The sequence below is a fragment of the Molossus molossus genome, unplaced genomic scaffold (genome assembly GCF_014108415.1).
Source record: "Molossus molossus isolate mMolMol1 unplaced genomic scaffold, mMolMol1.p scaffold_m16_p_8, whole genome shotgun sequence".
NCBI classification, from domain to species: Eukaryota; Metazoa; Chordata; class Mammalia; order Chiroptera; family Molossidae; genus Molossus; species Molossus molossus.
The window spans coordinates 104852410-104866089 of record NW_023425402.1 but is presented as its reverse complement, the minus strand read 5'-3'; the positions used below and the strand labels follow the sequence as shown (position 1 = coordinate 104866089).

The 13680-nt window shown below is 44.0% G+C and overlaps 1 long non-coding RNA gene across 3 annotated transcripts; it reads left to right on the top strand.

The window, feature by feature from the left end:
* The first annotated feature begins 5527 nt into the window (after positions 1-5527).
* LOC118620842 lies at positions 5528-11824 on the top strand. Of its 3 annotated transcripts, none has more exons than XR_004957547.1 (3): positions 5528-5647; positions 7054-7340; positions 11559-11824. It is a non-coding gene; the product is annotated as an uncharacterized LOC118620842 (long non-coding RNA). The 3 variants fall into 3 exon arrangements; XR_004957545.1 differs by lacking the exon at positions 11559-11824 and adding an exon at positions 8251-8554; XR_004957546.1 differs by lacking the exon at positions 11559-11824 and having other exon boundaries at positions 7054-7850.
* The last annotated feature ends 1856 nt before the right edge of the window (positions 11825-13680 follow it).

Here is a 13680-nt window from a genome sequence, read left to right as displayed (position 1 = left end):
CCAGAACATCACACAGCTTCATAAATGTCTTAATAATTTGGATCAATGTAGGAGACCAGACACTCTAAGTAGAACCATTTTTCTCTGAAGGCTGAATGAACCTGACTGACTGTGACTACTGTGGGAATGAGCAACCCACGCGCCGACGCTCCACGTTACGGCCACTGCAGACACACTGTGCGAGCTGTCCTCTGCCCGGGGCTGGCCGGTGTGGGCGCCAAGACCGGCCTCGCTGCTGGAGGAAGGACTATGACTACAGAATGCCTTTCTCTACCGAAAACAGAAAATAGATGAGGACGGCAAAACGTGTTCTAAACTAAAGAGAAATAGTTCGATTTCATGCAATCTACTGCATTCCTATAAAACATGTCCTCAGTCTTCCGAACTCAGGAGGAAGAGTGCTTCTTTAAGCCGTTTTCTAGAGCAGCACTAATAACTCCCAGGATTCTGTCCTAGGTGGAGAGAGGGAGGAAAACAGTGCAATATTTTTAAACCTTCTTTTGGGAGACAGGTTTATCACACACTGAGAAGGAAACTCAGTTACATGTCAGGTTCAGCCTGGATTCCAGCCTCATCTTCCCTTTCTCCCCAAAGGCAGGCTGGCTGCAGGCTCTGAGACGCTGACCCAGCAGGGATGGAGGAGCAACAGCCCCAGCTCTGGGGCCAGTCCTCCACCAGCCGGCCCCTGCCCCACCCCGAATCTGTGTCCAGCCCGGGTCCCACATTCCCGCCCTGACCTTGTCAGCTGCTGGCAATGGAGGCCTATTCTGCAACCCTTCAGAACTGGAGCCTGGCCTGGCACTTCCGGGGCTCACCAGTCCCCCTGGGCACAAAGCTTCTTGCTGCCCTCAGTCCTGGGTCAGAGACCCTGCCCTCCACGACACACCTCCTTGTCTCCAAACTACCAAATTAAGTTACGGGGGCCGCCCTCGTCCCATCTGTTATTTGACAGGGTGGGTTCCCTCTCCCCCCACCGTTAGTGGATTTGTCCCCACTAATGCCGGGGTCATCCCACTGGCCAGCTGACCTATGCAACATTCAACTGTCATTACCCGTGGTGGACACTGTTGTCGGCTAGACAGATAAGCCCCTCCTGCCCTGGCCACACCCTGGCTGCTGGAGTGTGGGCATCGGCCAGTGTGGGCCACGTCCCTCTCAGGAAACTGCCTGCAACCGGAGAGTCGCCGGTCGACGTCCTGCCCCTTCCCAGAACAGCTCAGAGCAGCGGCCGCTTACGCAGACGGGCCTGTGCTCGCTTGCCTGGCGGATCAGCAGGAGACTTGACAGCGACTCACCTGCCCAGCGCTGCGCCCTTCTCTGCCCACAGGCGCTGGTCCGAGAACACCTCCTGGCAAGAGTCCTACAGGCAAACCTCTGTCTCAAGGTCCGCGTCCTGGGGCCGCTACCCGCGATGTTCACCAGGCCGATCTATCCTTCAGCTACTCGGCCTCCTCGCATTTGGAAGTCCTCAGACTTCGCAGGGAACTATGGGTCCATTCCGCGCACCGCTTTATGATGTCTGCTTGACAAGCCCTCCCGGGGGGTGTACAAAAGTCTCCAGCATTTCAAGTCCAGTTTGACATGAAAACCTGCAAGGATGGGGTGTGGTAGACAGAATAACAGCCACCCAAAGACATCCACATCCTAATCCCTGGGACTTGGGAAGAAGTTGCCTTACACTGCAAAACAGGACTCTGGTGAAATGAAGACTTTGAGACGGGGGTTAGCCTGGGTCAGACGGGTGAGCCCACGCGAATCACAGGCTCTTAAAAGTAGAGCTTTTGCTGGCTGTGCTCAGAGGGAGATGTGACTACAGAAGGAGGCACAGAGAGCTGGACCAACGCTGGCTTTGAAGATGGGGGGGCACGTCAGCTCTAGAAGCCGGAAAAGGCAGCAGAATGGGTTTTCCCTACAACCTCCAGAAAGAGCGCAGCCCTGGTGACACCGGGATGTCACTGCGGGGAGACCGAGCCAGCTTCTAACCTGTAGAACAGCAAATGAGCAACTTGTGGTGTTTCAGGCCACTAACTGTATGTGTGGTAACTTGGCAGCAGTAGAAAATTAGTCCAGAGGAAAGAGAGAAGGAGGAGAAGGAAACACAGCTCACTTATTTCCACACCTTATCTCCCCTTTTGTGCTTGATCGGGGCTCCCCTTCAGGAAAGCTGAGATCGTTCTTGAAAACACCAGCCAGCGTCAACTCTGGGTGACAGGTCTATTTAGCATAGACCCTAGCTAAATACGATGTTTATGATGATGCGTGGGCTTCTCTAACTATCAATATCCATTTATCTTTAAAAAGACAAGAGTGAGCTGTGCAAAATATGCGTATAGCCAATGAAACGGGAACACAGACACAGACTCAGTATCTCTCCTAAACAGAGCAGTAATTGCCATTCGGATGTGTGTGTGGGGACCACTCTGGAACTTAATTCACATGGGTTGCTATGTGAAAAAGAATCAGGAAAATTTATATCAAGTTAGGAAATGGGGCATAATCTGAGCAAAAAATTCTTCTCCCTGCTTAGAAAGACAAATATAGCCCTGGCTGGTTTGGCTCAGCGGTTAGAGCATTGGCCTGAGATCCAGAGAGACCGGGGTTCGGTTCCCGCTAAGGGCATGTACTTTGGTTGCAGTTTGTCCCCGGCTCTGGTTGGGTTGTGCGGATGGCAGCCACTCGATGTGTCCCTTTCACGTCGATGTTTCTCTCTCTCTCTCTCTCTCTCCCTCCCTCCCACTCTATCTGAACAAAAAATGGAAAAATGTCCTCGGGTGAAAATAATAAAAAAAAAAAAAGACAAATATAGACTATATACAGCTGCAGAATTTCACTTAATTTTGGCTTATTTGTTCAAAAATGCCCTTTTCTGCCATCAAGAATGTGGGTATGGGAAATTCATGACATTAAAAGACTCCAAAATAGTAGTATGCAAGATGATAAATTGTGTTGATTCTACAAATCTGAGGCCCACTCGAAAGATCAGCGGGGGTCATAGCTGTCTAGCTACCCGGCGCTGGGCAGCCTGGCTCTGCAGACACGAGGCACCACAGGCTGTTATTGGAAAGGCCTCAGTGGGTCAAAAGTACGGGGGCAGGTGAGCCAGGTCCCTGCCTCATCAGTAACCGAGAGGAGTAAACATCCCCCCAGACAACAGTGTGGCGGAGGCCTCCCTACCAGACCTGTATTTCCGCACACAACCGTCCCCTAATCAACAGACAGGATTGCTCTGCGTAGAGATCTTAGAGAAAGAGGTTCTCAGGTATCACTGTTAATAAACTGTGAGAACAGAAAGGCCCTGAACACTGATTTTTAGCCGTTTCACACGGGTTTTCTTTCCACACAATGGGTGTGTGAATCTATCACTGTAAGTGCAACAGACGGCATGGAAGGGAGCTGGAGAAGGAAGCTGGTGCTGGTCTGGGCTTGAGGTGATGAGGGCCTAGATCACTGGCCTCCACCTTCTTTCCCACGGGGACACACATGACAAAGGACACCTCTCAAAGGAGCGCTGGGGGTCGGCACAACGGTGACCGCGTTATCCAGCTGCAACCCCCTCCTTCCTACCGGGCACACGGGAACAGAAGTATGAGTGACAAGTGGGAACCTTGACGCCACCAGAAACTTGAGAGTCTCCGACTTCAGCGCTATGACTTTGGCATCACTAGTCACACACCAACTGTTGCGCATCCAAACCAGCCTCAACACCTCATTTGAGGATTTCTGGTAGTAAGTCTTCCAGTTACCATGGCTGTCTAGTAACCCTCCCCCAAATGAGTGGCTTAAAACAACATTTGTTCACGAATCTGCAACGTGGGCAGAGCTCGGCAGAGACGGCTCGTGTCCACTTCATTCAGCTTCACCTGGGGTGGCGCATGTGAACCACGGAACCACGTGAGGGCTCCCTCAATGATGTGTCTGCCTCAAGGCGTGAACCTCACACAGCCAGAGGCTCAACTAGCTTGGGGCGGTGGGCCGCGGGCACCTCTATCTCTATGTGGCCTAGAGTCTCTCTACATGGTCTCTGTGTGATGTAGCTGGAATTCTAACACGGCAGCTTGGGGCTCCAAAGGTGCGTGTCCAGAGAGAGAGGAGGGAGGGGATGCAGACAGGCACCCATGCACCAGGTGAAAACTATCACAATTCTAACCTGGCCTTGGAAGCCGCACAGCATAACTTCTGCCGTGTTCTGTTCTCTAGAACTGAGTCACTAAGCCCGGCCCAAGTTCAAGGGAGAAGAATTACACTCCACCATTTTTTTTTTTAATGGGAAGAAGGGTAAAGATTCTGTGACTATGTTTGAAAACCACATCAGCACGGAAAGAGAGAGCAAGAACGCAGCCTACGAGACACGAAGGTAAGGATCAGCAGAGTGATGACGGGCACGGGTGAAAAGGGACGTTTCCGGGGACAATTCTCGGGACTGAGAGAGGGTTCTCTTGACTGAGAATAGTTAGCCATGAACAGTGCACTTGGTTTTCAACGGCTTGCTTTCTGCACAGAGCTCTCCATGGACAAGAAGAAATGCAAAACTAGAGAGCAGGTGCTCCAAGCAGGAGAGAGAGATGAAAGTCACATTGCAAAAGGCAAGAGTGATGATTCAAACTGCTTGAAAAGGTTAAGAAAGGCGAAGGGGAAGAACCAAGTTAATGAAGAGCAAAGAGGGAAGAACATATGTCATATAGGAGAAAAGGAAATAACTAAAGGTAAGGAGAAGGTGAAAGAGCTAGAAGCTAAAGGAAGAAAAAGTTCAAATAAAGAGAAAGTAGTCACAGTCTCATACCTTTGAAAATAAGGGAGGTAAATGGAAAAAAGGAAAAGAAAAGACACCAGACTTTGTCAAGGGAGTAACCAGGAACACACATTTTACTTCTACCACCTGTACAAGGAGAGGCAATAATTTCTCATCTCAGCAAGTACAATGATTGCCTCTAAAAACACCAGCGTTTTGTGTTAAAATAAGCTGTTTCTCTGTATTTGTGAGAAGCTCCTAAAAACCACCAAAGGATTACAGTTTTATGGAGCTTAAGTTCTTTCCCGAGTTTAACCACCATCATCCACTGATAAGACTACCTCAAGGCAAAGCAGAGGGCCATGGCTACACCCTCCCTTATCACCACCTTGCCTGACTGCCACCTTCTGATGGCTCTCAACAGCAACACCAGTTCCCACAGACTTTGAGGTCAGCAGTTTCTAAAACCCAGTTTAAAGATGTATGAAAATTATTGTATTCGTGTTTTTGTTAAATGATGTGTTTTGTCCAAATGTGCTTAAAATGTCCTAAAATAAAAAGGTCTCCTTAGTGTTGAAAGCAAGTCTACTTCGAAAATCCTTAGAAAGGGGCAGGGAAGTGTATTCTGATGATATGTTAGCTCTTGGCTGGGGAGGGCCAAGGAGGCAGAGGCAAAAATAAGCCTAAATTAAGGATAGCACAACTTCTAGAGATGGAAAGCATGGGGCTGAGAGGGACACACCCAGACACAGCTGTCATCTTTCTCTGCATTCTGGGCCTGATGACGGCAGAGGAAGAGACTGTGTGTCATGAACAGCATCAGGGCGACAGAAGAGTCTGTGAGAGGCGAGGGCTGTCTGGTTGGATGGGAGTCCCTTCGATCAGCACTGTCAGCCGAAGGCAGCTACCTGAGAAAAGGTTGGTAACAGAACCTCAATTACAGTTACTCTGAGGGGCTGTGTCTAAAGTAGGCAGGAGATCCGAGAAGGGCTTCCAACTCCAAAGTAGTATAAGTGAGGGAGGAAAAATTAAAGTCTTCTCGTAAAATCAATGAAAAACTAACATCAAATTAAACTATGAAGATAAAATGTGTGCTAAAGTACTTCACTCATCATAAAGATATATAGTTCTTTAAACTTTGCTCTTAAATGTATACCACTTCGGTGATGAGTTGACAGTCGTGATTTATCATTTTGATAAATATTTTATCATCATATAAAAGCATAATAGAATGGAACTCTGTTTCAGTAACCTAGGTCTAGGCATTGAGTATGGATGTCATAGTCATTGCCAGGACATACTTAAGAAGAAATTAAAACCCATAAAGAGGCAGCCTTGCATATTCTACCCTATAAAATGATAGTAAATGCCAAGAATCAGTGAGAAGTCGAAGAAAGAAAGATTAGAAAGAGTGTGAAGATAAATTTAGTATATTTACACAAATCAAATATTAGAGCAATAAAAACTAACTATATAGCCCTGGCCACTTTGGCTTAGCAGTAGAGTGTCAGCCTGGAGGCCAATGAGTCATGGGTTGGATTCTGGTCAAGGGCACATACCTCGGTTGCAGTTCGTCCCTGGCCCTGGTTGGGATCAAGCAGGAGGCAGCCAGTTGATGTGTCTGTCTCACATTGATTTTTTTTTATCCTCACCCGAGGATATTTTTCCATTTTTTGTACAGATAGCGTGGGAGGGAGAGAGAGGAAGGGAGAGAGAGAGAGAAACATCAACGTGAAGAGCACAGCTAGTGGGGAGTGATACCAAATTATTCAGAAAAGACTTCTATAAGCTTCTGTAATAGTGATGGTCAGTTATTTAAGGGTCCACAACTGTGTAATCTGGAGATTTTTTTTTTTGGTAGTATAATGTTACACATAATTTATTCATGGCAGTTATGTCTTGGCAAGAAAATTTAAATTAAGGGTTTTAAGGAAGTACATTTATTCTTTTGTAGGTGATATTGTAGGGGAGGGAAAACAGTGATTGGTAGATATTTAAAATTAGTGACACTCAGGAATTTGGCTCAGGTAAGGTTTGGGGACCATCTTAATGCTTTTGTTTAATTCTACTCCATATATGGCCTCTTTTATTTCTGATATGAAGTTAGCTATTATTTTTAGCATTTCCCCCTATATGTAATGGGTCAGTTTTTGTCCCAGTTGATTTTCTGTTCAGCAGAACAATGACCAGCCAAGGTGTGGTTTTCTTGATATTTATCCTCCTTGGGGTTTGCTAAGGCTTCTTGGATCTGTGGATTAATACCTTTTATCAATTTTAGAAAAATTCATCCATTATTTATTTTGTCTCCTTTTCTCTCCTCTCAGGGACTGAGGCTGCCAAGAAGCCTAAATGTGTCAAGTCTGTCCCAAAAGAAGAGGCCAAAACATCAGCTTTCATTCCTAGCAAAGTGGTAGGAAGAACAGAAATCCACCACAGACAGGAATAAGGAGAAACCAGGAAAATGTTAAAACAAGTTTAACGGCTACATGGGTTAGAATTCCAAGGAGCCTCAGCCATAGAGTAAGTCTGCATCACCAGCCAACTCTTTCCAATGGATCATCACCAGACATACAGCAAGAGTGCCGTATACTAACTACTGGGAATAAGGCAGGTGAGTTGAGAGTCATCTTATGGGAACTTCCTGAAATTAAGGCAGGAGTCAGAGCATAAAACTGAACAATTCCCTTAGGTACCTCAGGAGTGAACTAGTATTAGGCTATGTAATGTAAATAAATCTTCAGAGTTTTGCCAGGGCTCAGATTCCACTCCCTGCTAAAAGGAAAGTCATGATACTGCCCTAAAAACACCTGAAGTCAGTGATGAAATGAATCTAACTAAAGTTTTGGCAAACTCACACCCATTTCAATTATAAATGAGATTGACTCAGCCCACTCACCAGTGTCCTGATAAAAGAGCATGCCCTTTTAAATTTCTACAGCCTTTACAATTCTTTTACACACAATATCTGTCACCCTATCAAAAACTATGAGGCACGCAAAAAGAGAAGAAAATATAACATAGTCAAGAGAAGGAATAGCCAAAAGAAGCAGACCCAGAGATAATACAGATGTTAGAGTCATTAGGCAAGAATTTTTAAATAACTACAAAAAAAAAAAAAAAGTTCAATTATCTAGTAAAAAATATGAACAGGCACAGATGGGGAATTTCAGCAGAAGAATGGAAATTATTTTCTTGAACTATGTAAAAGAACTATTTGTGAAACATAGAAATGTTCAAAATGAAAAGATATCGAAAATGGCTCAATCCAGACAGACACAACAGAGAAAAGGATCAGTAAACTTGAAGACACACTAACAGAAATTATTCAAACTGAAACACAAAGAGAAAAAATAGAGTAAAAGAAAATGGAATTAAGTATCCAAGATATATGGGACTACATCATATATAAGTAAATGTTGTTCCAGGAGAGGAGAGAAAAGGAGACAGGAGAGGAGAGAAAAGGAGACAAAATAAATAATGGATGCATTTTTCTAAAACTGATAAAAGGTATTAATCCACAGATCCAAGAAGCCTTAGCAAACCCCAAGGAGGATAAATATCAAGAAAACCACACCTTGGCTGGTCATTGTTCTGCTGAACAGAAAATCAACTGGGACAAAAACTGACCCATTACATATAGGGGGAAATGCTAAAAATAATAGCTAACTTCATATCAGAAATAAAAGAGGCCATATATGGAGTAGAATTAAACAAAAGCATTAAGATGGTCCCCAAACCTTACCTGAGCCAAATTCCTGAGTGTCACTAATTTTAAATATCTACCAATCACTGTTTTCCCTCCCCTACAATATCACCTACAAAAGAATAAATGTACTTCCTTAAAACCCTTAATTTAAATTTTCTTGCCAAGACACAACTGCCATGAATAAATTATGTGTAACATTATACTACAAAAAAAAAATCTCCAGATTACACAGTTGTGGACCCTTAAATAACTGACCATCACTATTACAGAAGCTTATAGAAGTCTTTTCTGAATAATTTGGTATCACTCCCCACTAGGGGACTGAACACAACAAAACATAAGTAGCAGCCCTGGCCGGTTTGGCTCAGTGGTAAGAGCGTCAGCCTGCGGTCCAGAGAGACCCGGGTTCGGTTCCCGCTAAGGGCATGTACCTCGGTTGCAGTTTGTCCCCGGCCCTGGTTGGTCGTGCAGGTGGCAGCCACTCGATGTGTCCCTTTCATGTCAATGTTTCTCTATCTCTCTCTCTCTTCCTCTCCCTCCCTCCCACCCTATCTGTACAAAAAATGGAAAAATGTCCTCGGGTGAGGATAAAAAAAAAAAACATAAGTAGTGAACAGTATCCTTCCAAGCTTTATTAGGTTAACTCAAGTATCTAAAGTCAAGAACCTGTAAAATGCTAAATTATTCTAGGTACTGATGGTTGTTAGGTAACATTCATATATATCACATAGCGCTTTATTTGCTTAAAACATTAGTTAAAAAGTAAGGAAAAACCAGAAAGAAGTCTTGGTTAGCCAAGAGAACATTCCAGCTCTATCACTAGTTTTCTAAGTCACTACTTATTTTTTTTCATTTTCTCTGTTTCAATTAATGCATTTGAAAAGGGATGATACTTGATTCTGAATTCAGAAGAACTATATCAGATAGTCAAAGTTTCTAAGGTAAATATGTTCTATAAGACATTAATTATAAATTTTACCAATGTTTACGACTTTACAAAATTAAAAACTAAAGCACAAAGAAGTTATTTTTCAGTGTTTCAATATTACTATTATTTCATTAAACAACAAATATATTACAGAGAGCCTACTATTTACAAGGATACAGCAACAAATAAAACAAAGGGAATCCCTACCCTCATGAAACTTACATGTGTTGCTCGTGCACACAAATGGGTTAGTGCACTCATGTTGAGAGATCATTAATAAGGTTTTGAAGCAGCCTAAAATTCTTGTGGGACCATAGTGAGTTATAAAATGTCCTTGACACCATCTACTATGCTAATGTTCAGTGGTAAGGTTCTGATTGCTATTATGATCATCTACTATCAACCCCATGGTATTCAATAACGCACAGCATGGCCAGCATTTGGACAAAAGAAGATGGGACACTTTTTAGATGTTTTCGAAGATGGCGGAGAACTCAGTGCAGTTCTGAATAGGACGGCTGAGAAAAGATGGGATGCTTATATGTCATGAGGGTGATACCTTCTGCTAGATACTAAAGGATTTCTAATCTGCAAAAGAGAAATAACTGGAAATGGCACTTCTGTTTATGGGGACAGTCCCTTGTTTCATCTTCAAGGTAAACATAACCCCAGTTCCACTGACTACCAATTTGTAGGGATGGAGGTTTGGTAGATCAACAAAATGTAACCTTGTGATATGCATTCTCAAGACCTGGCCAGCCTAGGATCAAAGTGTATGTGTGGACAGATAGGTTTGCCTGGAGGGCAGGAAGGGGGAGAGGGGCTGGAACTGAATGTTTTGTTTGCATGTGAATAGATTAGGTTTGCATGTCAAAGGGTTGGAAGACCACCCTGAGAGGATAATGGGTGAGGAAGCCCAGGAGAGGATGGCTCTGTTATTTTGTAATTCCTTTGATATTTCTTCACTGTAAAAAGCAAGAGACAGGGCTTGGCTGTATGGTCATTAGAGACACCATCTCAAGGAAATAATTATCTAAATCAACATGTAACCTGGGGAACCACTTTGCAAATAAACTGGGCTGCATCCAGAGACCTGGAGCATTTGCTCTCTTGCGATGCTCCCCTTCACTGCAACCAGCATGTGCTTGTAGTTCATTGCATTGCACTGACCCCCGGCAAGCCAAGAGAGATGGCACCAATTATTCATCAGTTACGGCAGGTTCTAGAAATATGCCAACTTCGTTCACCATCATTCATTTTAATGTTGATGAGATGCTGCAGGAACTTAATTCTATTAAAAAAAACTTTTCTTCCTTTATTGATTTTAGAGAGAAAGGAAGTGAAAAGGAGAGAGAGATAGAAACATGGATGAGAGAGAACATCAACTGGCCACCTTCTACATGCCCCCCACTGGGGATCAGGCCCACAACCTGGGCATGTGCCCTGACCTAGAACTGAACCGGCAACCTCTTGGCACATGGGTCGATGCCCAACCACTGAGCCACACTGGCCGGACAGAACTTAATTCTATTTATATCAATTAGCTGGTGGTAAAATTGGTTTCATTATCTATTTTGCTTAAAGTCACAGAATCTATTAACAAGGATGTTAAGTGGGGACTTACTGTATTTCAGAGGGAATTAGCCAAAAAAAATAGAGGAAGAGGGGAGAAAAAGGAAGGAAAAAAGAACTCTAGGGAAAAAAATATGGCTTTTTTTTTTTTTTTTAAATCATCAATGGACTTCTAGTGATGAGACATTTAAGACTGTTCCCACATTCTCAAGTGTTTCAGTTCAAGTAACATCTCCAAACTGTCCAGGGCAACAGCACAAAATCGGGAGGCAATCAAGTCCAAGATCTGAGCAGGTCTCTGTTCACCTCCCAGGATGCTTCTGTGAACCCCTCCTCCTAGTTTCTCTCCTTCTTTCTCCCCTTGTGCTCGAGAAACTATGAAATGCCAATATTTCAGGACCAAAGACTTTACTTTCAAATTTTCAACTCGAAACAAGAGCAGGCTGTGTGTGTGTGTGTGTGTGTGTGTGAGAGAGAGAGAGAGAGAGAGAGAGAGAGAGAGAGAGGAGAGCCCTGCCACTAATTACTGTGTAATAATCTTGGGTGGTTGTTTAACCTCTCCAAACCTCTGTTACTTTGTCTTCAGGGTGGAAATAATAATTTCTACTCTACCTTTCTCTCAGGATTGAAGATAGTAACAACACCTGTTGCTGCACCCCAGTAAGTTCATGTCCCTTGGACAGACTTCCTCGTCCATCTGTTCAAGGTTGGGAGAGAGAGAGGTGGGGCAGTAGCAGAGAGGTGGAGTAGGAGCAATCACAGGATGAAGTCTAAAACGAACTTTCGAAGTTACCTGTCTCCTTTCCAAATTTTGAATTTACCTTTGTGTAACTGTATGGGGAAGCATGGAATCTAATGTTTGAAAACAAAGTCTACCAATGTTAAAGTTATCCAGGCATGAAATTAATCAAAATAGGCAACCACACAGTATGTGCTCAATCAGTAACTAAAGGAAGGACAGAGGAAGGCAGGCAGTGAGCAGACAAAACTAGCATTTTCTCTTGATCTCTTTTCTCTTGTTTGTATTTCACTACCTATGCATGTAACTAATTGGTTGTCTGAGTCTCTATCAAGTTAATTTAGCCAAAGTTATGTATTTTCACTCTATAATTAGCAATGAGAAAGAATTTACAAGCAATACGATAAGTATTTTTTACCAAGCCTAATACTCTATAGTCTGAACAGCCCTATGATTTTTCTCAACTGAGGCATCATGCTAGGATGGGACTACCTTCTTGAAATTTCAAATTGCCTAATTAAGCAACACTCATGGAGACCAAACACAAAGGCGCGCGGGCACACACGCACACGCGCGCACACACACATACATACACACACAGAGCAGCTATAAAAATGAAACTGCCAACAGCAGCTAATAAAACCCCAGTGCCGTGTTGATGCCTACAGCCATCAGTGAACACAGCGCTGATGCAGAAACAGATCCGTGACAGCCTGCTAGTGAGGACTCTGGGGAACTCTTGGAAGAAACACACACAGAGATAAAGAAGAAAAAATGAATTTATGATGGTTTGGTTAAAAGCAATGTTTGAACAATGAAAATAAAAGATGGTAAGCAATAATTGGCGGTGGGGGACCCCTAACCACACAGTGGGGATTTGGGTACATATAGAAAATGAAATACTCATCATTCTACATGAAAAACACTTGTGGCTGACGCTCTGCAACACAATCACAAAATTAACCCATTTCCTCCACTCTTAGTTGTTAAAAAGAGGAAAAATGCCAAAACTTATTTTTTTTTTAGAGAGAGGGAGGGAGGGCGAGAGAGAGAGAGAGAACCATCAATGTGAGGATATGAGAGAGATACATCGATTGGCTGCCCCACACTGGGAATCGAGCCTGCAACCCAGGCCTAGGTCCTGCTCTCAGTCCATGCACGGGACAATGCTCAATCCACTGAGCCACACCAGCTGGGCCAAACAGGAATACAGTGAATACTTTCCATCTAGAAGACCACCTGTAATGAAAGCCACCACTAGAAGGATGGCATTTCTGTGCAACTACATGGCATCATCATTCTGGTGCCTGAATTTATGTCTCAGAATGCAAACTCACCGAGCACATCTTGCCCCTTCCTCAGTTCCCCACGTCTGTAAGGACAAGGGTGGCTCCCAATGGGGACAGCAGCAGAAGGAACAGAGCATTTCTCCTGCCATTCCTAAAGCCTCCTCACAACCTTCCTTTTCCCTCCTGTCCCTAGGTCGCCCCGACGCACTCCACCAATTAGTCTTAATTGTGCACAAAAGTGAAACTGCTAGGAGAGACCTGAAATGTTGCATAGTCAGAAATGGAGGGTTTCTGTGTGAGAAAACCCGGGGGTGGGGGGGTGGGGGGTCTTAGACTGAGCTCTCCTTCCTCACCTGTTCTAACTCAATCCTGTTAAAATTGTTCATCATATTCACATACAAAGTGTTTCCCCACAGAGAGTCAGAGGACCTTAAGTAAAAAGTATTACATTGTCACACTGTCAAGAGATCATTCATTTCTGATTGAGAGGGCATTTTGAATATCAAACTCTAGGTACAAAAGCATAGCCTATTAATACTTATCAGAAACAAAAGTAAAGAAACACAAAAGGTGTTAATTAACCCTATCCAACAGAAGCAGATGAAACGGTATCATGCTTCATAACAACCAGGATATGGGAAGCACAAAGAACGCCCAGGAATACATTGTTTGTTTGTTTTTAATTTGGGGGGGGGGGAGTAGCTACAACTTTCATTG